At 45.9% G+C, this 22602-nt stretch overlaps 1 protein-coding gene across 1 annotated transcript in view; it reads right to left on the bottom strand.

The window, feature by feature from the left end:
• Window positions 1-22374, bottom strand: part of SQOR (sulfide quinone oxidoreductase) — a 92981-nt gene extending 70607 nt beyond the window's left edge. The window contains exon 1 of the mRNA XM_075342758.1: window positions 22260-22374. The gene's annotated coding sequence lies outside the window, so the exon portion shown is untranslated. The remainder of the gene's footprint in view (window positions 1-22259) is intronic.
• Between the last annotated feature and the right edge of the window lie 228 nt (window positions 22375-22602).

Genomic DNA, 22602 nt, shown 5'->3' with positions numbered 1-22602 from the left:
TCTCTTGTCCCCTCTCCCCATTGTCTCCATCACCTGAACTGTGTGGAGGGGTTCTGAAGGCATCTGGTATCTTTCCCCTTTCAGGTGATGAAAGAGACTCATTTATACAAGAATCCCCCAGAGAGTCCAGTGCATTCCCAGGGAGCCCCTGCCTCACTTGTTTAGAAGGAGCCGAGGTTGAAGGGGCCTCCAATGGGCTGTGTATATCTGTAATATGAGAGTCATTACCAAGGCTCCCAACCCTCAGCTGCTCCACGCTGAGCATTGCCTCCGTGTAACTCTCCGTTGTTTCTCGTGTAGGGGGCATCATATCAGGGATAGTATTGTATCCATGCTGCTTGTTTCCCATGGGCGCTTTCCCTGCTGCCGGTATGAGAGGGACTGGCTGCATTATTAAGGATCTCCTCTGTGTCTTACCCCCAGCCTGGTCTTCAGCGTCCTGCCTTGTCTGCTGTCCCACTTCACACTGCTCCCTCGGGTGAAGGGATTGAGTTCCTGACGCTGCGGCTGCCGCCATGAGGTGAGAGGAGGGGGCCCCCATGTGCTGCGCGTTCTCCAGGCCACGCTGAGGATCACCGCTGCTCTGCCTTCCCAGCATTGCCGCCGTCTGGGGGATCCCGGGCGGCTGAGGCTGTGTGATGCCGCCGCCCTCCTCCATGTTGCAGGGTAGCGGGGATGTCTCCCGCAGTGTTGCGGCCGCCATTTTAGTTGATGCTGATACTTGGCCTGGTCCGGTGGAGCTCCGTAAAAACCTCGTTATGCGTGTAGGAGCCGGTATCCGGTGCTCTGTCTTTGTCCTGCCGCTATTGCTTCTTTTCTTAGCCGGCATTGGCTATTTGAGAGCCGGGTATGTGTCTCAATAAGGGGTCTAGGGCCTCTCCAGGCACGGGAACAAGGGAGACCAGCGTCCTCACTCCTCCATTGCCAGGCCACGCCCCTCCTAAAAATTGTTTTATATAGGGAATTAGATTGGTTTTAAAGAGGCACGCTCAGTTGATTCATTCTTCCCAAACCACAAGCAGCATGAATCAGAGCCTGGATACATGATTGCGGAAATGCTCCAACCTTTCAGGGAAAACGTAATTTGAAGAACTTAATTTACATTTGGCTATGTACTCATAGGGAGACAGACCTGTCAATCACCTAGAGTGGTGCGGGGAGAAGGCTGTGTAATCCATGCCTTCTGTAAAACATGGGAGCGTTTCACAGAAATATATACCGGGCTACAATCGTGCAGCCAGGCTCTAATTCATGCTGCCTGTGCTTTGCCCAGCATGAACCGAGCGACAGGTTCCCTTTAAAATGAGACATTAGTCAGATGGCATTAGATGGGCAGCTGACAGCTTTCTCTTTCTGTCCGTAATCATGCACACTTTGATCAGTTGAGCACGCTTGGTTATTTCTGCAGGAGAAGGATACCAGAAACCTATTTAAGAAACAACTTGATTGTAATATGGTTACTCTTAATTAACCCCTTCACGACCATGGACGGATCTTTCCGTCATGGTGCCCTGGGCCTTAACGACCAAGGACGGATCTTTCCGTCATGGCGTAATCACGGCAGATTCGGGGAGGAGGGGACCTGTACCTGACCTCAGGAGGGGTGGTGCCTCCTCCTCGAACCTACGGAGGCTGTGATTGGCTGACGAACGCCGCTCAACCAATCACAGCCACTGTAATGTTCCAGCCATTTAAAATGACTGAAACATTGAAATCCAGGCCTGACCAGTGAAGCTGTAGCACTGGCCATTGGCTGGAGCTGGGTGACCTCACTGGATCACCCTCCCCCAGTTCCAGCAGCTCTGATTGGAGAGATCGGCCTTGTGACCGATCTCTCCAATCACCATGGACCTGTTGCCGGTGACCGCCCCCGTCACTTGTCGTCCCTGCAGCACGCCAGCACAGTGAGTGTATACAGTGCAATGGCAGGGTGACAAGCTCCGGTCCCATGCTGTTATGTGACCAAAGCATGGGACCCGGAAGTTGCCGCGCTGCCATTGCACTGTATGAAACCGGCGAAAAGCCTCCCGATCCGCCGCTGCCCTCCGCGATCTGCCACCTGTCTCCCCGGTCTGCTGCCCGCACCCCCACCCCTCGTGATCTGCTGCCTGCATCCTCACCCCCACACCTCCCAATCCGCCGCCGCCGCTGCCCTCCGCGATCTGCCACCTGTCTCCCCGATCTGCTGCCCGCACCCCCCACCCCTCGTGATCTGCTGCCCGCACCCCCACCCCCACACCTCCCGATCTGCCGCTGCCCTCCGCGATCTGCCACCTGTCTCCCCGATCTGCTGCCCGCACCCTCACCCCTCGTTATCTGCTGCCCGCACCCCCACCCCTCCCGATCCGCCGCTGCCCTCCTCCATCTGCCACAGTGTCACCGCTCTCCCCGATCTGCAACCTGGCCCCTCCCCCTCTCCTCCGTTATGTGCTGCGCACCCCCTCTTTTCCGTTATGTGCTGCGCGCCCCCTCTCCTCCGTTATGTGCTGCGCGCCCCCTCCCCTCCGTTATGTGCTGCCCGCCGCCCCCTCCCCTCCGTGATGTGCTGCCCACTCCCCCCCACCTCTTACCCCCGTGATCGGCTACCCGCCCCCTCCCGTCACCCCCGTGATGTGTGCTCATCCCCTGTCACCCCCGTGATGTGTGCTCCCTCCCCTGTCACCCCGTGATGTGTGCTCCCTCCCCTGTCACCCCCGTGATCTGTGCTCCCTCACCTGTCACCCCGTGATCTGCTGTCCGCTCTCCCGCCACCTTTCACCCCCGTGATCTGTGCTCCCTCACCTCTCACCCCCGTGATCTGTGCTCCCTGACCTCTCACCCCCGTGATCTGTGCTCCCTCACCTCTCACCCCCGTGATCTGTGCTCCCTCACCTCTCACCCCCGTGATCTGTGCTCCCTCACCTCTCACCCCCGTGATCTGTGCTCCCTCACCTCTCACCCCCGTGATCTGTGCTCCCTCACCTCTCACCCCCGTGATCTGTGCTCCCTCACCTCTCACCCCCGTGATCTGTGCACCCTCACCTCTCACCCCCGTGATCTGTGCACCCTCACCTCTCACCCCCGTGATCTGTGCACCCTCACCTCTCACCCCCGTGATCTGTGCACCCTCACCTCTCACCCCCGTGATCTGTGCTCCCTCACCTCTCACCCCCGTGATCTGTGCTCCCTCACCTCTCACCCCCGTGATCTGTGCTCCCTCACCTCTCACCCCCGTGATCTGTGCTCCCTCACCTCTCACCCCCGTGATCTGTGCTCTGCTCACCTGTCTCCCCCGTGATCTGCGCTCCCTCACCTCTCACCCCCGTGATCTGCGCTGCGCTCCCTCTCCCACCTCTCACCCTCCCCGATCTGCTGCCTCCTTCATCTCCTGTGATCCTGCTGCCTAGATCCATCCTGTAAGGTAACTATCCCCAATCTCACCTCCCACTCCCCTTCCCTCCCATCCCCCCAATCCCCCTTTCACCCCATCCTCCCCATCCCCCTTTCACCCCATCCTCTGCCGCTCCTGCATCCACTGCGCCCTCTCCCATCCGCCCCCACCCTATCCCAGCCGCCTCTGTCTCACAATCACAGATGCTCCCTTTATATGCCGCTGCCCCCCCCCATCTGCCGCTGTTCTGATCCATCCTGTAAGTATTGTTTGTGGCTCTTTTCTAACTATCCCCAATCGCATCTCCCACTCCCTCCCCCCCCCTCCTCCCCCACCTGCTTGCCGCCAAGTGCTGATCAGGTACGTGATTGGCTGATCAGGTACGTAATTGTTGCTCTAGTTTTTGCTTTTTTTTGTGCACCCCAAATAACAAAAAACGAAAAAAAAAAACTTGAACAATTAGGTACCTGATCAGCAATCGTCCTGCAGTCGTACTCGACTTTGGACACGACTTCTTTTTTCCATCCCACCTAGTCCCCCCCCTTTTTTGCAGAACATTCGTGCGTGCGCCCTGTTTTTTTTTCTATGCCATGGTGGGTCTAGTTTCCAAAATGGGGTCACGTGGGGGAGCTCCACTGTTTCGGTACCTCAGCGGGTCTCCAAACACAACATGGAATACGCTAATTATCCCAGACAATTTTGCGTTTGAAAAGTCAAATGACGCTCCTTGCATTCCGAGCCCTGCTGTGCGCCCAAACATTTGATTTCCACCACATATGAGGTATCTGTGTACTCAGGAGAAATTGCACCATACATTTTATGTAAAAAAAAAAAAGCTACCTGGTTGAAGTAACAATTTTGTGGTAAAAAACTTTTTTTTTATTTTCACGGCTCAACTCTATTGAGCACTTTGATCCTCTGGGGGCTTCACAAAAGTTAATAAACATCTAGATAAATTCCATGAGGGGTCTAGTTTCCAAAATGGGGTCACATGTGGGGGAGCTCCACTGTTTCGGCACCTCAGGGGCTCTCCAAATGCAACATAGTGCGGCTAAGGCTAGGTTCACACACTGCGTTTTTTTGACGCTGCGTTTTTGTGCGGCAAAAAACGCACCCGCGTCAAAAAAACGCAGCAAAAAACGCACGCGTTTTGCCACGATTTGGTGCGTTTTTTTGCTGCATTTTGCTGCGTTTTTGCTCACTGCGTCTTTATGCGTTTTTTATCAGTGAACAAAAAAAAAAAGGTCTGATGTCATTTCCTTCTTCAATTTGTTCTTCATTCTCCACTAGTGTATGCAGAAGAGCAGACAGCTGCAGAACTACAAGGCTCAGCATAGTCCATCCAATAGTGTATGCAGGAGAGCAGACAGCAGCTGCAGAACTACAAGGCTCAGCATGCTCCATCCAGGACTGTATGCTTGAGGGAGAGTCAGGGGGAGCAGACCTACAAGGCTCAGCATCCTCCATCCAATAGTGTATGCAGGAGAGCAGACAGCAGCTGTCGAACTACAAGGCTCAGCATCCTCCTTCCAGGACTGTATGCAGGATTTCTTTGCCCCCCCCCAAACAAAAAAAATGACGTAGGCTTCGCCATATTTTTGTATGCTAGCCGGGTACAGCAGGCAGGTATGGGCTGCCCCCAACCCCCAGCTGCCTATTTGTACCCGGCTGAAAACCAAAAATATAGGGAAGCCCCTTTTTTTTTTAATTATTTAATCCGGATCCAATATCATCTGATCGGTTTGCTGGAAGGCAAAGCAATCAGATGATGTGTCAGGTTCTAGGGGCTGAATCACATCACACATCAGCTGATTGTATAAAAGCCGTTTATACAATCAGCAGATGCATCGGTGCAAAAGATAAAAAAAAAAAAAAAAAATACTCACTTATGTGCTGATTACTGGCAGCTCCTGCAGCGGAGTCTGATCCCGTCCGATCGCTGCAGCAGCTGCCGGTAATCAGGGATGAAGTCTCCTGACGCATCCGCTGATAACCGGCCGGGCGCCGGCGTCAGCCCGAGACTTACGATCAGCTGACGCGTCAGGTGACTGCATCAGGTGATCAGCTCCAGGTCCTGCACCCTGCAGGCATACGCACCCGGGGAGACTGCACACACCCGGAGCGGCGGTACCGGGAGGAGATGGGAGTGGGCATGGCACCGGGAGTCTGCAGACAGGTGAGTATAACTTTTTTTTTTTTTTTTTACTGTTCACTTTTGATTTTGTACCCACTTCCACCTCCCGCCCGAAAATGACGGCGCACGACAGCATACATGCACAGGACGGGAGGTGGAAGCGGCGGTGACGGTACCGGGAGGATTCACGCTTCTGTGTTTACTGACAGAAGGAATCCTCTTCCTGTACATGTCACTTTACTACCCACCTCCTGCGTTTATAGCTGCGTTTTTGGTCTTAGAAACGCACTAAAACGCACCAAAACGCACCTATTTGCGTTTCTCATTGCGTCTTTCAACATCCCATTGCACTCAATGGATGAAAGCGCAGTGAAAAACGCGGGAATAATTGACATGCTGCGTTTTTGTGGCACCACAAAAATGCAGCTGAAAAAATACGCTGTGTGCAGACAGCAAAAATGAAAACCCATAGACTTTGCTGGGGAAGCAAAGTCATGCAGTTTTCTGAGCAAAAACGCACCCGAAAACTGCGCAAAAACGCCGCGAAAAACGCACTGTGTGAACTTACCCTATCGATTCCAGCTAATTTTCTGTTCAAAAAGTCAAATGACGCTCCTTCCCTTCTGAGTCCTGCCATGCGCCCAAACAGTGTTTTTTCGCCACATATGAGGTATCTGCGTGCTCAGAAGAAATTGCCCAACATATTTTGGGGGTTCATTTTATCCTGCTACCCTTGTGAAATGCAATATTTGAGGCTAAATTAACATTTTTGTTGCAAAAAGTAAAATGTTCATTTTTTCATTCCACATTGCTTTAGTTACTGTGAAGCACCAGAAGGGTTAATAACCTTCTTGAATGTGTTTTTGAGTAGCCTGAGTGGTGCCGTTTTTGGAATGGTGTCACTTTTGGGTGTTTTGTGTCAGGTAGACCTTTCAAAATCGCTTCAAATGTGATGTGGTCCCTAAAAAATAAAAGTGGCTTTGTAAATTTTGTTGTAAAAATGAGAAATTGCTCATAAACTTTGAACCCCTATAACTTCCTTGATTATTTTTTTTTCCCCCAAAATTGTTCTGAGGTAAAGTAGACATGTGGGAAATGTTATTTTTTAATTATTGTGTGTCATATGTCTCGTTGGTTTTAGAGCATACAAATTCAAAGTTTGAAAATTACAAAATTTTCAAAATTTTCGCGAAATTTCCATTTTTTTTCACAAAGAAACGCAAAAAATTTCGGCCTAAATTTACCACTAACATGAAGCCCAATATGTCACGAAAAAACAATCTCAGAATCACCGGGATCCGTTGAAGCGTTCCAGAGTTATAACCTCATAAATTGACACTTGTCAAAATTGCAAAAAATGGCCTGGTCTTTAGGGTCAAAATAGGCTTGGGGCTGAAGGGGTTAAAAAATAAGTTTGTTTTTCTTTACAGCAAAAAAAATACTGTGCGATGGGCAGAAATCAATCTAACTTTCTGGGTTGCAACCTGTTTGACTGTTCCTTATAAATCCCATTATTTTCTGATGCTCCAGCTTAAAGTACCATTAAGCCTATTTTTTATATTGTACGGTTTGCTGTCATTAATGTATGTTCAGTGTGCACATTACGACACTTCTCAGTCGCTGTCGTCTGCCGTTTTCAGCACTGCTCTGGTCCTCTCCTGCATCATATGACTGTAGACTTTTCTTGCCAGATCTCACCGCCATGACTTCTCTTAACACCTTCACGACCTTTGAGGTAAGCTTACGTCCTGGTTGGATAGGGTTCACGACCCATGATGTAAACTTACATTTTAATGGTAAAGATGTAATTATTTTTCTTTCACTGCCCAGCAGCATAAAATTCTGTGACACACCTGTGGTATCAATATGCTCACTGCACCTCTAGAGGAGTTTATTAAGGGGTGCAGTTTGTAAAATGGGGTCACTTGTGGGGGATTTCTGCTGTTCTGTTAGTGAAAAAAAATGTAATTATTCTTTCTTCTCCACCCAATGGTATAACATTTTGTGACATACCTGTGGTATCAATCAGTTCTCTGCACCCCTAGATGATTTCACTAAGGGGTGTAGTTTGTAAAATGGGGTCACTTAGGGGGGCTCTGCCAATGTGCATTGGAACCCCCAAACCATTCCAACTAAATCTCAACTCCAATATTGTGCTCCTTCCATTCTGAGCTTTACACTGTTTCAAAAGTAGTTTTTGACCACATGTGGGGTATTGGAAAACTCAAGAGATTGGACCATACAATGCACATTTTCTCCTATTACCCTTTTTGAAAATTAAAACTTTGTGGCCAAAGCAACTTTTTCACAGCCCAAAGTTACACAATTCCGTGAGAGGTGTAGTATCTAGAATCGGTTCATTTGCAGGGGGTATCTGCGATTTTTGCATGTCGGAGAATCTTCAAATATGACATGGTGTCTGCAATCTATTCCAGCCAAATTGGAGCTAGAAAATTCAAATAGCACTCCTTCCATTCCGAGCCCTGCCGTGCACTTAAAAACACCTGTGGGGTATTCCTGTACTCAAAAGAAATTGCACAACAAATTGTATGGTCCACTTTCTTCTGTTACCCTTGTGAAAATGAAAAAAATGGGGTTAAGTAAACATTTTTGTGATAAAAATGTAGTTTTTCATTTTCATGGCTCAACTTTATAAAATTCTGTGAAGCACATGTGAGTTCAAGGTGCTCACTCCACCACTAGATAAATTCCTGGAGGGGTGTAGTTTCCAAAATGGAGTCATTTGTGGGTGGTTTCCACTGTTTAGGCACATCAGGGGCCCTGCAAAGGCAACACTGCGTCCGCTATCTATTCCAGCCAATATGGATACACATTTCAAATACAGCTCATTCCCTTCCAAGCCCTGCTGTGCACTGAAACATTAGTTTCCCACCACATATGAGGTATCGATGTAGTCAGGAGAAATTGCACAACAAATTGTATGATCCATTTTCTCCCAATATCTTGTGAAAATGAAAAAACTATGGCTAAAGTTAAATTTTATGCATGAAAAAGTAAAATTTTCATTTTTTTCCTTCCATATTGCTTTCATTCTTGTGACACACTTAAAGGGTTAATCAATTTGAACACTTTGAGGGGTGTAGTTTTTAAAATGGTGTCACTTTGGGGTATTTTCTGTCACAGAGGACCCTCAAAGTCACTTCAAATGTGATGTGGTCTTTAAAGGGAACCTGTCATCAGAAATTTTGCACTAAACCTAAAAGATTCCCCCTCTGCAGCTCCTGGGCTGCATTCTAGAATGGTTCCTGTTGTTCTTGTGCCCCCTTTCTGACCAAAATAAAGACTTTATAAAGTGGTACCTTTTTGTATTCAAATCTTGATAATGGTACATGGGGGCGGGCTCTCTGGTGTCCGTTAGTCTGCCTCCTGCCGCTTTGGGCCGTCCCCCATCGCGCAATTTCATACCTCAGGAGGCCGCCCAGTGCGTCCGAGGTCTCGCGCATGCGCCCTGCCACTCTCGCGGGACTGTGCAATGTGCAAAGTGTGACCGCTGGTGACGTGTTGCGCAGGCGTGAGATTATGGGCGGCGCTGTGATTTTTATCAGCAAGTACCCGCCCTTAATCTCGTGCTTGCGCTTTCACCGCCGCCTCCACCGTTCTGTGCAAGCGCTGGCCAGGTTACCTCATGTCACCTTTTTGAAATTGCGCGATGGGGGACGGCCAAAGCGACAGGAGGCAGATTAACGGACACCAGAGAGCCCGCCGCCGTGTACCATTTACAGTATCTGCATACAAAAAGGTACCACTTTATAAAGTCTTTATTTTGGTCAGAAAGGGGGCACAAGAACAACAAGAACCTTGCTAGAATGCAGCCCAGGAGCTGCAGAGGGGGAATCTTTTAGGTTTAGTGCAAAATTTCTGATGACAGGTTCCCTTTAAAACAATTGGTTTCATACATTTTTGGGGAAAAATTAGTACCGTAATTGCTTATCAATTTTGAACCCCTCTAACTTCCTAACAATATATTGTTTCAAAATGGTGCTTATATACAGTAGACATGTGGGAAATGTTATTTATTAATGATTTTGTGCAATATAACTCTCTGGTTTAAGGGCACGAAAATTGAAAGTTCAAAACTTGACATTCACATTTGTCAAATTTTCTATAATTTTTATAAATAAATGCAAATTATATTGACCAAAATTTACCACTAACATGAAGTACAGTTATTCCACGAAAAAATTATTGGAATTGCTGGGATCTGTTGAAACATTCCTGCACAGTAACAGTAATCAGTAGGTATTTAAATACATGCAATAAACATAAATAATAGTGAACAGATTAATTTTAATCTATCTGCTCGCCATTATTAAAGATCAAAGAGACATGACCAAAGTTTCAAGAATGGGAATTTTGAAAGACGCCAATGGAAACTAACTAACTGAGCCAGAACAAATCAAGGTGAGATGGAAAGAATATATGGAGCATCGCTAGAAGCACGACTCAATGATTTGTGAAGAAAGACTGGAAATGATAGCGAACCGAACATCTTGAAAGATAAAGTCATTTCTGCTATAAAGCTTATGTCAAAAACAAAGCACCTGGATGTGGCAATATTTTAATAGAGCTAATAAAGTCTTCTGAAGCAGCTGTTGATGTCACTACATGCTGTATCAACAGATTTCGGCAACTGGCAAATGGCGCAAGGACTGGACAAGATCGGTGTTTATTCCTATTCGGAAAAAGAGAGATGCTACTGAGTGTGGAAACTATCCGACTGATGCGCTCATACCTCATTTCATCAAAATACTGCTGAAGATCCTACAAAGATGGCTACAACCTTACTTTGACAGAGAGCTGCCAGAGTAACAAGTAGAATTTAGAAAAGGCAGGGGAACAAGAGATGTAATTACTATCATTAGATGGACAATGGAAAAAGGCCAAAGAATACAAGAAGGAGAGCTATTTCTTCTTCATCGACTACAGAAGTCTTCGACTGTGTTGATCACCAGAAACTTTGGAATACTATCAAGGATATGGGTGTGCTGAGCCATCTGATCAGCCTCATTATTATTATTATTATAGCGCCATTTATTCCATGGCGCTTTACAAGTGAAAGAGGGTATACGTACAACAATCATTAACAGTACAAAACAGACTGATATAGGAGGAGAGAGGACCCTGCCCGCGAGGGCTTTTTAGGAACCTTTAGGCTATGTGCCCACGGGAGGTCGCACGTGCGGATATATCTGCAGGTACGGCCGCAGCTTTCCTGCAGCAGCTCCCCGGAATCCGCAGTTATACATAGCTGCGGGATTCCAGTGAAATATCTGCAGCAAACCTGCGGACATTCATGCGACTTAGCTGTGGAAGTCCCGCCCTCTATCTTCATAGTGGAGGGCCGGGAATTCCGCAGGTATTTCTGCAGGAATAATTGACATGCAGTTACGTGCGGCTGCGGGAGATCTGCAGCTGCACATACCGCAGCATGGACACAGACACTCCCCATGTCTCATAGGATAACATGGGGAGTGTGTCTGTACTTGCTAAAACCTGTGGATTTATCTAGAAAATCCAGATAAATCCTCAGATTTTCCGTGGCAAAATCTGCAGGTACAGAGTCCCGTGGGCACATAGCCTTACAGTGAACAAGAGCAACAGTCCAAACAGAACATGGTGATATGGCATGGTTCGAAGTACAGCGAGTCATCAAAAAAGGCTGCACATCCTGTCACCATTTATATACAGAAACTATTTTCAGAAAGGCTGGACTTGCCGAAAAAGAAGTCAGAATCAAAATTGTTGGATGAATGGTCAACAATTTTAAATTTGCAGACGATAAAACATTGATAGTAATAAGCATAGATGGAATGACGGACTTATTACGGAGTATCAAGATGAAAAGCTCGTACATGGGACTCCTACTCAATACAAAGAAAGTGATTATAGCCAGGTATATCTATGACACAATTGAAATGAATGGTGACAAACTGGAAGTTGTAAATTACTTTAACCTTCTCTGATTAATGATCACTCAAGATGTAGCAACGACACCAGAAGTCAATAGGAGAATAGTTATGGGCAAATCAACAATGAAGTCACTAGACAATGTCTTCAAATCAAGGAACATTTCTCTGGCAACAAATCGCTGGGAGGTCGCAGGTGAGATGTCACACAGTCAGACCTTGCTAACGATGCAGGAACGATACAGGTCGCAGTAGTGACCTGTATAACGATCTCAGCAGTCACTGTGACCCTGTCACACAGTGTCACACACAGTGATGTGTCCTGCCCAGCAGGACATCTCCTTTGAAGAAAATGGCCTGGACCGGGACTCACCAGTGATCTCATTATGTGTGACAGTACCTTAAGCCACAGCTCGTATATAGTCTGTTTTTTTTTTTTCTCAAAAGGCAAGTTGAATTAATTGGACACTAGCACTCAAGAAACAAAAGGGTTAAGCAGGTGATACACAACAGTAAGGTTTAAATACACAGCTGAGAGGGAATTACATACGGCACCCCGCTAGTCCTTTCCATTTTTAAGCTCGATATAGATCCAGTCATATACTTCATCGTTATCTGTGCCCGGATACCTGGATCTCGACGCTGCCTTCTGACTTAAGAATATTCCTTTTATATGCTAAATAAAATTTATATAACTTTTACTATATAAATCTATTTCTGACCTTCTTTAACATCCACAACATATTTAGGTCCATCCAAACCCTTTCCCCATTAGGTAGCACGGTAGTTTTTATCAGTGGGTTTTTTTCTGCAGTAACATATGGATGCGAATCAAGACAGAAGAAGAATCAATGCCTTTGAAATGTGGGGCTGGAGAAGGATGTTATCAATACCATGGATGGCAAAGAGAACAAACAAATCAAGCCAGACATGTCACTTGAATCAAGGATCACCATGCTACAACTTTCCTACTTTGGACACATTATACAAAGAGAGCAATCACTGGAGAAGGACATCATGGTCAGAAGATTAGAAGGAACAAAGCGAAGAGGCGAAGATCAGCAACCTGATGGCTTGATAGTATCAAGAGGACGGCGTAGAAGACCCTGTTGAACCTCTCTACACTTGCACCAGATCGATCTTCCTACAGTGCATTTATCCATCAAGTCACCATGGCTCAAGATCGTGGCGTTAAATAAAGTTATATTATTAATAATAAAATAAAATAATAATAATAATAATAATAATAATAAAAAAACAACTGCTGGAGTGGTATTTTGAGAAAATAAACTACATCATGTTGGCAGTGACTATCCTGTGAAATCCTGGTATTTATGAATGAGGAATACATATTTTTACTTGCAAAATATGCACAAGTAGCTATGGCTAATACAAATCCTATAACGGCTTCATTTTATTCTAATTACACATGTAAAAGAATCACTGCAGAAATTTTCTGAACAATCACTGCCTTACATCTGAAAGTATTCACTGCCTTGGCATTTTTGGTGTTTTGCTACCTCAAACTGAAATTTTACAGTTTTTTTGAGGGTTTGCATCAGTTCATGTAAAGAATATGTGTACAACTGTGATAATTTGGTTTTCATTTTATTGTGAAGCAAATGGCAAAATAGGACAAAATAACTGAAAACTTCAGTGTGCATAACTATTCACCCCTCTAATGCAGTACTTTGTAGAGCCCCCTTTTGAGGAAATAATACAGCTGCAAGTAGGTTTGGATAAGTCTCCATGAGCTTTCCACATCTTGCCAAGGGGATTTTTGCCTATTCCTCAAGGCAAAACTGCTCCAGCTGTCACAAATGTATCCTGTCATTAGGAGACTTGTGATAGTTTGGGACCTGAGTTTCACTTTGCCTTGTGAGACTCTGGATTTTAAATGTGTTTTGCTTTCTGTTGGAAGAGCAAGGATTAAATGTCATTTTCCTTGCTAGCAGCTCCTGGTTAGTTCTTCTCAGGTGCAACCAGTTTGTGACCACTCTCATCTCCTTTAAATTGTCACATGACCAATCACCTGATGTTGGTAACAGAATCTTTATTTTTAACAAGCCACCCTGGAGAAAGGAGGCCTCTGGTACCCACTGGAGTCCTGCTGCTGAAGCCTTGCTATGGTAGTTCTCTTGGTTGAAGCCATGTTGCCTGCAGCCCTGGTGTCTGGCTTTAGCTGTAAAGTTGGTTGTGTATTCTTTTGTCTGTGTCCCCCTGTCTGTCCTCCTTCCCCTGTGCTATATTACCATAGTGGTGACAACTAGTGCACTCACTGGCCTTGGCACTATACAGGATAAATGGACTAGGCTAGTGATGGCAAACCTGTGGCACTCCAGCTGTTGCAAAACTACAATTCCCATCAAGTCTTCACAGCCAAAGCTTTTGCTTTGAATGGCCAGGCATGATGGGAATTGTAGTTTTGCAACAGCTGGACTGCCACAGGTTCGCCATCACTGGACTAGGCCATGTCACGGCAAAGAACTCTTTTAGGAATGTAAGGGGAGCTTAGGGAACAGACACAGGTTAGTGTCATGAGTTGTCCCAACTCTCGCTCCCCATTATCAGGGCCTTCGTCTCCCTTATCATCCACATTGATTCTTGTGTTTTACGCCATGCGATAGACAGTTGTTGGTCCATACACATCTGTCAAGCCGTGCACCGGCCATTCGCCAGTCTGAATATGAAACGAGATCCTTCAAGTTAAATTGTTTTCTCTGTTGAACGGCAATTTTTAATCTTTAAGACTCACCACAGGTTCTCAATTGGATTAAGGTTTGGGGATTGACTAGGCCACTCCAATCCAATACAAGTTTCTGTTTAAATAAATCGAGTGTTACTTTAGCAGTATGCTTTGGGTCAATGTCTTGTTGGAAGGTGAACCTCCGTCCCAGTCTCAAATCACTGACAGACTGACACAGGTTTTTCTCAAGAATATTCCAATATTTCACACCATCCATCTTCCACGTGATTCGGACCATTTTCCCTATCGGTACTGCCAAAAAACCATCCCTACGGCATCATGCTGCCACCACTATCTTTCACTGTGTGAATGGTGTTCTTGGAGTGATGAGCTGATTTATGCCCTCCTTGCCGGGGATGAGCATTTTGGTGGCCAGCCCTCTATTGGTAGGTTTCTTGTAGTACCATGTTCTTTCTGTTTGATAATAATGGATTTAATAGTGCTTTGGAAAATCTCCTTAGTCTTTCATGGTGTTGTTTGGTTAGTGGTGTCTCTTGCTTAATGATGTTGCAGCCTCTGTGACAGAAAAAGTGTGTATATACTGACAGACCCTGGAACACTTAAGATTGTACACAGTTGTTTCACTAAGCACGTGACTTATGAAGATCATTGCTTGCACCAGAAATGTTTAGGGGCTTCATAGCAAAGGGGTGAATACATATGCACAAGGCAATTTTTATTTACTTTATCTCATAAATTAAATTTTAGCCTATATTTTTCTCACTTCCCCAACTTAGTCGATTTAGTGCTGATGCATCACACAAATCTGATTACAAAAATATTTAAAAACAGATTGTAATGTAACAAAATAGGTAAAAAGCCAACGGAATAAACACTTTCGCAAAGCACTGAACAAATGTGGTGTTTTATTTAATACTAAGGGACCGAATTTATTAGATAATTTACAGTATTTAGATTAAATTGTGTCTTATAATCACAAAATTGTGGTGCAAGTCCTAATTCTGCAACAGTGGCAATTTTTTTTCAGCACTGCCAGATCTAGAAAATAATGGTGATAGCAGGTGTACATTTTATTCTCTGATTTTTACAGTTTCAAGGTCACCAGAGTGTAATAAAACTTTAGCGCCGATCACTGAACTATCTTTCTTCTCACAAGTTCACTTTGAGGTCAGTCGGCAAGCTCGTCAGCAAGCGGCAAGCTCGTCAGCAAGCGTGCCAGTCAAGGTCTGTGTGTGAGCTTCTTAGCTGCCAATAGTATCTGTTCTGTAGGCCGTGGCAAGAAATGCCATCCTTAGGCTGGTTTCACACTACGTCTTTTTAACATCCGTTGAAAACGTTATTTTAGCGGAAATACGGATCCTGCTTTTACAGCAAATAACGTATGCAAACGCATCTGTTATTTTGCAGGATCCTGCACTGGATGTTTAGGGGCGGGCATTGGAGTCATGTGATCGGGAGTGAGGGGAACTAGACTGGGAGCCGGCTTCTGACAGCTGCAGACGCTGGTAACCAAGGTAAACATCGGCCTTGGATACCCGATATTTATCTTGGTTACGAGTGTCTGCAGCTGCTAGGAGCAGGGCTGCCTGCACACGTAACCAACGTAAACATCGGGTAACTAAGATAAGTGGTTACGCGATATTTACCTTGGTTACGAGTGTCCGCAGCTCTCAGGTGGGAGAGAGAGGAAGGGGGAGGAAGGGGGAAAGACAGAGATAGAGAGAGAGGGTGAGGGAGGGAGGAGGAGAGAGACAGATCACGCGAGACTGGTTCTGGGCATGCTCAGTACAAAAGCAGGATCCTGTCTATCAGCATGCCAGTGTTGACATGCGTTTGCGTGCTGTTTAGTCAGGATCCAGCAATTTGCAGTATTTGGACGCAGCTCAAAAACGCTACAAGTAGCGTTTTTGAAACATGTTAAAAAACTGCAAGTCACTGGATCCTCACTATAACACACGCAAACGCAGGTGAACGGATGTTAACGCGAGTCCATTGCAAATGCATTGAAATGAAAACGCATTTGCACTGGATCCGTACTTCCGCTAAAATAACGTTTTCAACGGATGTTAAAAAGACGTAGTGTGAAACCAGCCTTAGGCTGCTTTCCTGCTTTTACAGCAAATAACGTATGCAAACGTATGAGAGAGAGAGAGAGAGAGAGAGAGAGAGAGAGAGACCTGGGCATGCTCAGTCCAAAAGCAGGATCCTGTCTATCAGCATGCAACGTTTACGTGCGTTATAGTCAGGATCCAGCAATTTGCAGTATTTGGACGGAGCTCAAAAACGCTACATGTTGCGTTTTTGAAACATGTTAAAATAACACAAAAGGACGGATCCTGCGTCTAACGGACGCAAACGCAGGTGGACGCGAGTCCATTGAAAATGCATTGACATGAAAACGGATTTGCACAGGATCCGTACTTCCGTTAAAAAAACGTTTTCGACGGATGTTAAAAAGACGTAGTGTGAAACCAGCCTTAGTAAATGTGGGTGTTGTAGGGAAAATACCGGTACTATTACTTCAGGCTGTGCTTGGGTGTCTTTGTAGCTAAAGAAGGCCATGAGGAAGTATAACGAGGATTTATTGCAACACTGGGATATTACTGTAATAGCTTCATAGTTATAAGAAAGTAATACGTGGAGGATGTGGTAACACGGAAATCTCAGGCCTCAGACAGACATCCATGAAACAGAGTCCAAGTACAGTCTACGATGCACAGACCAGACGAGGGCATATAATGAGACTGTTGAGCTTGGGTCCGTGCATCACAGTCCGGAAACAACTTAGTGATATCCATCAGAATATATTGGTGTGGGATTTCATTTTCCATTTAAAGGGAACCTGTCAGCAGAAATTTCGCCCAAAAGCTAAAAGCTTCCCCCTCTGCAGCTCCTGGGCTGCATTCTAGAAAGGTCCCTGTTATTATTGTGCCCCATGTGAGACCAAAATAAAGGCTTTATAAAGTGGTACCTTTTTGTATTCAGATAGTGAAAATGTGACACGGGGGCGGGCTCTCTGCCGTCCGTTATTCTGCCTCCTGACAGGTTCCCTTTAATGAAGAGCTTATAAAATCACAGATTATTCACATACAGCCCGAGCTGATCACTGTGTGCTCCAGGAGTCCCCATACCCATCAACGACGGGCTTTTCTTACTGTGCCCAAAATGAAAGCTGTCAATCAGTAGTAGGCAGCACCTGTGTCGCATAAATACAGACAACTACATACCAAACCAGTTAAAGTGCAATTATATTTATTAAGGCATAAGGATTAGTCATGAGCGAGCGTGCTCCCCACTGCTTGTTACTCAATTGAGCTTTGGGTTTCTCTGTCGCGACTCAAGTACAGAGTATAATGGAAATCAATGCCAAACTCGAGCATTTTCAAGCTCAGATGCTCGAAGCTCGATCAACTAACGAGCAGTGACCAGCACTAATAAGGATAGGTGACACAGACCTTATAAAAAAGGGAGTCCGTCACTACTACTATGCTGCTCCTGATAAGGCAGCATGAATCCAATGACAGATTTAGGAAATCACAAGTTATTCCCTATTTATAGGGTATGGATAACTTGTTCACCTCCAGCAAAGCCAAGATCAGAGCTCAGCAGATCCATCTTGAATGGAGGGGAGATGCACATGGTCGGCTCCATGTATTCACGGTCAATGAGACTGATGGAAATAGCTGAATAAAGTGCTTGGCTTTCTCCGCAGTTACATAGGGGAGAATGGTGTGGAGATGAAACATTTGTGACTCTGCTCTATTCAGGACAGAGCTGCAGAGCCTGGATCTCGGGATTGCTGGTGATCTCAGCAGTCTGACCCTGGGCAATCGGTAAATTATTCCTTGTCCCATGGATCTGGGATAATTTGTGATTTGTTGAATATTCATTTAAGGCACCACTCCAATGAGGATTTTTCAGCATTGGAGTGGCACTTTAAGTCCACTGACTCCTGTTATATACTCACCTGTCGCCGTCTTCACAGTTTACTGATGCTGCTCTTGTCCCATCTTATGACTGTAAATTCTGATTGGCTGGAAGTCAGAAGTTACATCACAAGCTCCCAAAGCAACTCTCAGAGCCAGAATGAGGCTCCCATAGACTAACTTGAGTTATGACCTCCAGCACACTCTATGAAACACTGGAGCAGCCGGCAAGTCACACAGCGCAGGAGACTGACTGAAGTGGCGCTGGAAACAGATGATGATGAGGGAAAGGGAGTATAAGACCGGGAGCAGGGGACTTACATTTAAAGCACCACTCTAGAGGATTATTAAGAAAATTGCTACAGTGGTGCTAGAATCAGAAACATGAAGATTTTTTTTCCATTCTTTTTTTTCAATGTAATCTTTATCAAAAATGTTTCATTAGAAAGTTCTGTTTCATTTATCAGCAGCAATAAACAAAACGATTTCATACAGAAGTGTAAGGCTATGTTCACACATCAGTTTTTTGGCATCAGGCACAATCCGGCGTGTGCCTGATGCAACAGATCCGGTGCAGAATATGCAAAAACGGATGCGCCTGATCCTTTTTTTGACGGATCCGGTATACCTGATCCATCAAAAAAACGGATCCGGCGCATCTGTTTTTTGCATCCGTTTCGTCCTTTTTTTTTTTTTTGCTGGATCCGTTTTTTTTTATTCAATAAATTGAAGCATGCTCAGTTTACAAAAACGGATCTGGCGGCCTCATCCGTTTTTTGCCGCCTTATGCCGGATCCGGTGTCCATAGGCTTCCATTGTAAATCACGCCGTATCGCGTCAAAGACAAAAAAAAAGTTACAAGAGACGTTCCATCTGGCTGCCGCTTTAGCCAATTACGATGGATCCGGCAAAAGCCGGATGCAACGCAAGACCATCAGGCACAATCCGGCGCTAATACAAATCAATGGGGATAAAACGGATCTGGCGCCGGATCCGTTTTATCCGTTTTTTCCCCGATTGTGCCTGATGGAAAAAAACTGATGTGTGAAAGTAGCCTAACAGAATGTGTGTGCAAATACAGGATGCAGATGTGTAGCGATGAGTGAATACTAAAATATTCAGGTTCAGATTATTCATACCGCATACCTTAGGCTGCTTTCACACATCCAGTTTTTCCTGTGCGGCACAATCCGGCCCTTTGCAGAAAAACCTCAACCGTTTTTTTTTGCCACTGGTTGCGTTTTTTTTGCATAGACTTACATTAGTGCCGTATTGTGCCGCATGGGCTTGCGTTCGGACCGTTTTTTTGCCGCATGCGGCAGATTTAGCCCATGCGGCGGCCGGATGGTACGTTGCCTGGCACGTTTTTTTGTCCGACAAAAAAAAAAACGCATCGCGCCGCATCCGGCCGACGTGGCGCGTTTTGCAATGCATGCCTATGGACGCCGCATGCGGCGTCCTGCGGCAAACACCGCATCCGGACGCCGTATGCGGTTTTTTCCACTGCGCATGCTCAGTAGCGTGCCGCAAGCGGCAAAAACCGGACGGGCTGCATGTCAAAAACTTATGCAAAGGATGCGGTATTGTCGCTGCATCCGTTGCATAGGTTTTATAGCCGGATTGGCCGGCTCTGCTAAAACCGGAGGTGTGAAAGCAGCCTAACCTAGTACTATTCCAATATTCATCACGAATAACGAACCTAATACAAGTCAATGGGGAACATGAGCATTTTTCTTGAAGATTTCCCAGATAAATGTTCGGGTTCCCAAATGACTTATACTAGGTTCATCATTCGGGACGAATACTGTAATCTGAACCACAATACTACTATTTGCTCATCACTAGTAATAGGATTAGGATGGATTCTGACCATTGATTTCCCTCAGCTTCACCTCCAGCCCAGTGATATGATGCTGCACATATCCACACAATCTAAGGGCCTGTGGATCAGTCATATCAGCCTGACGTCACTTGGATCAGGATTTATTATAATACAAGAGACATTTCCTGGTCAGACAGAAGCAGGAGAGGGTGAACCTTCGTTCTTACGGTCAGTGTGGGTCTAGGTCGGGCTCACAGTGACACAGGTGGCATATCCTAATAATATGCCATAAACATCTCTGATAGGAGAACTCCTAGAACCTTATGACCTATGAACTCTTGTGGAAGCCAATGCCCTGCACAGTGGATTAGTAGTGATGACACTTTATATTGTGCCCATGTAGAACGGGCCATCTGGGAGCTGCTTTCTCTCGCCCACGTCGTCTGCTCCGCTGCGGCTCAGCTCTTGTGAGCAGGACGACCAAAACAATCAGAAATTCCCCCATATCCGGACTAAACAGTGCAGATATCGCTGCTCTGGGCATATATTGCATATACACATTGCAGTGCAGATATCGCTGCTCTGGGCATATATTGCATATAACACATTGCAGTGCAGATATCGCTGCTCTGGGCATATATTGCATATAACACATTGCAGTGCAGATATCGCTGCTCTGGGCATATATTGCATATAACACATTGCAGTGCAGATATCGCTGCTCTGGGCATAAATTGCATATAACACATTGCAGTGCAGATATCGCTGCTGTGGGCATATATTGCATATAACACATTGCAGTGCAGATATCGCTGCTCTGGGCATATATTGCATATAACACATTGCAGTGCAGATATCGCTGCTCTGGGCATATATTGCATATAACACATTGCAGTGCAGATATCCCTGCTCTGGGCATATATTGCATATAACACATTGCAGTGCAGATATCGCTGCTCTGGGCATATATTGCATATAACACATTGCAGTGCAGATATCGCTGCTGTGGGCATATATTGCATATACACATTGCAGTGCAGATATCGCTGCTCTGGGCATATATTGCATATAACACATTGCAGTGCAGATATCGCTGTTCTGGGCATATATTGCATATAACACATTGCAGTGCAGATATCGCTGTTCTGGGCATATATTGCATATAACACATTGCAGTGCAGATATCGCTGCTCTGGGCATATATTGCATATAACACATTGCAGTGCAGATATCGCTGTTCTGGGCATATATTGCATATAACACATTGCAGTGCAGATATCGCTGCTCTGGGCATATATTGCATATACACATTGCAGTGCAGATATCGCTGCTCTGGGCATATATTGCATATACACATTGCAGTGCAGATATCGCTGCTCTGGGCATATATTGCATATAACACATTGCAGTGCAGATATCGCTGTTCTGGGCATATATTGCATATAACACATTGCAGTGCAGATATCGCTGCTCTGGGCATATATTGCATATAACACATTGCAGTGCAGATATCGCTGCTCTGGGCATATATTGCATATAACACATTGCAGTGCAGATATCGCTGCTGTGGGCATATATTGCATATAACACATTGCAGTGCAGATATCGCTGCTGTGGGCATATATTGCATATAACACATTGCAGTGCAGATATCGCTGCTGTGGGCATATATTGCATATAACACATTGCAGTGCAGATATCGCTGCTGTGGGCATATATTGCATATAACACATTGCAGTGCAGATATCGCTGCTCTGGGCATATATTGCATATAACACATTGCAGTGCAGATATCGCTGCTGCTGTGGGCATATATTGCATATAACACATTGCAGTGCAGATATCGCTGCTCTGGGCATATATTGCAGTGCAAAGACTGATATCCACAGAATATTGTCAGGATACGCCAGGCTATGGGCAGCAGATCGCCAGCGCCCGGAACTTTAGGCTATTTGGGTTTTCTCTGGAGCGTTTGGAGATTTCATACAATCCAGTGCTGAAATACGCAGACCATAAACCTGCTGCAGATGTCACCAGTGTGAACAGACCCTTAGATTACACCCCCCTATACCCATCACCTCCTCCCACTGACACATTTCTGTACAATGTACAATGGATTCTGAGTCTCTATGGCATTAATACGTTTTCTTTGTGGTACCGACCTTGTATTGGGGAACTACAACTACCAGCATTCCAATCAGCCTAGCTATACTTAATGCTGGCAGCTTTATTTGCACCAGTAACATCCACTGTTGTGATAAGTGACTGGTAAAGAAAACAAAAGTTTGTCAGCTGTTGCTCCGGGGGCACCGCTCCAGGGAGGGCACTAATGGCCTCTGGGCACAGTGTAGTGGGAATCCTGTCAGCACTTACCTTGGGCGGATCTGCGGTGCACACACACACACAGGCTGGCAGTGCGGAGGGCACGGAGGAGCCACACTGCAGCGCTGCCCACAGCCGCACCGTCCTGCCTCCAGCTTCTCGTGTTACGCGCGGTGATTGGCTGCTGTGCTGGGCGGGGCCATCAGCGCAGCACATAATACACAGGGAGCTGTGCGGACAGACGCCCCCTGGTGGCAGCCGCTCTATAGAGCCATCAGCGCAGCACATAATACACAGGGGAGCTGTGCGGACAGACGCCCCCTGGTGGCAGCCGCTCTATAGAGCCATCAGCGCTGCACATAATACACAGGGGAGCTGTGCGGACAGACGCCCC

This window comes from Anomaloglossus baeobatrachus, chromosome 4 (genome assembly GCF_048569485.1).
Source record: "Anomaloglossus baeobatrachus isolate aAnoBae1 chromosome 4, aAnoBae1.hap1, whole genome shotgun sequence".
Taxonomy (NCBI): Eukaryota; Metazoa; Chordata; class Amphibia; order Anura; family Aromobatidae; genus Anomaloglossus; species Anomaloglossus baeobatrachus.
Note: the sequence above shows the minus strand (reverse complement) of the source record. Positions and strands in the feature narration are given on the sequence as shown.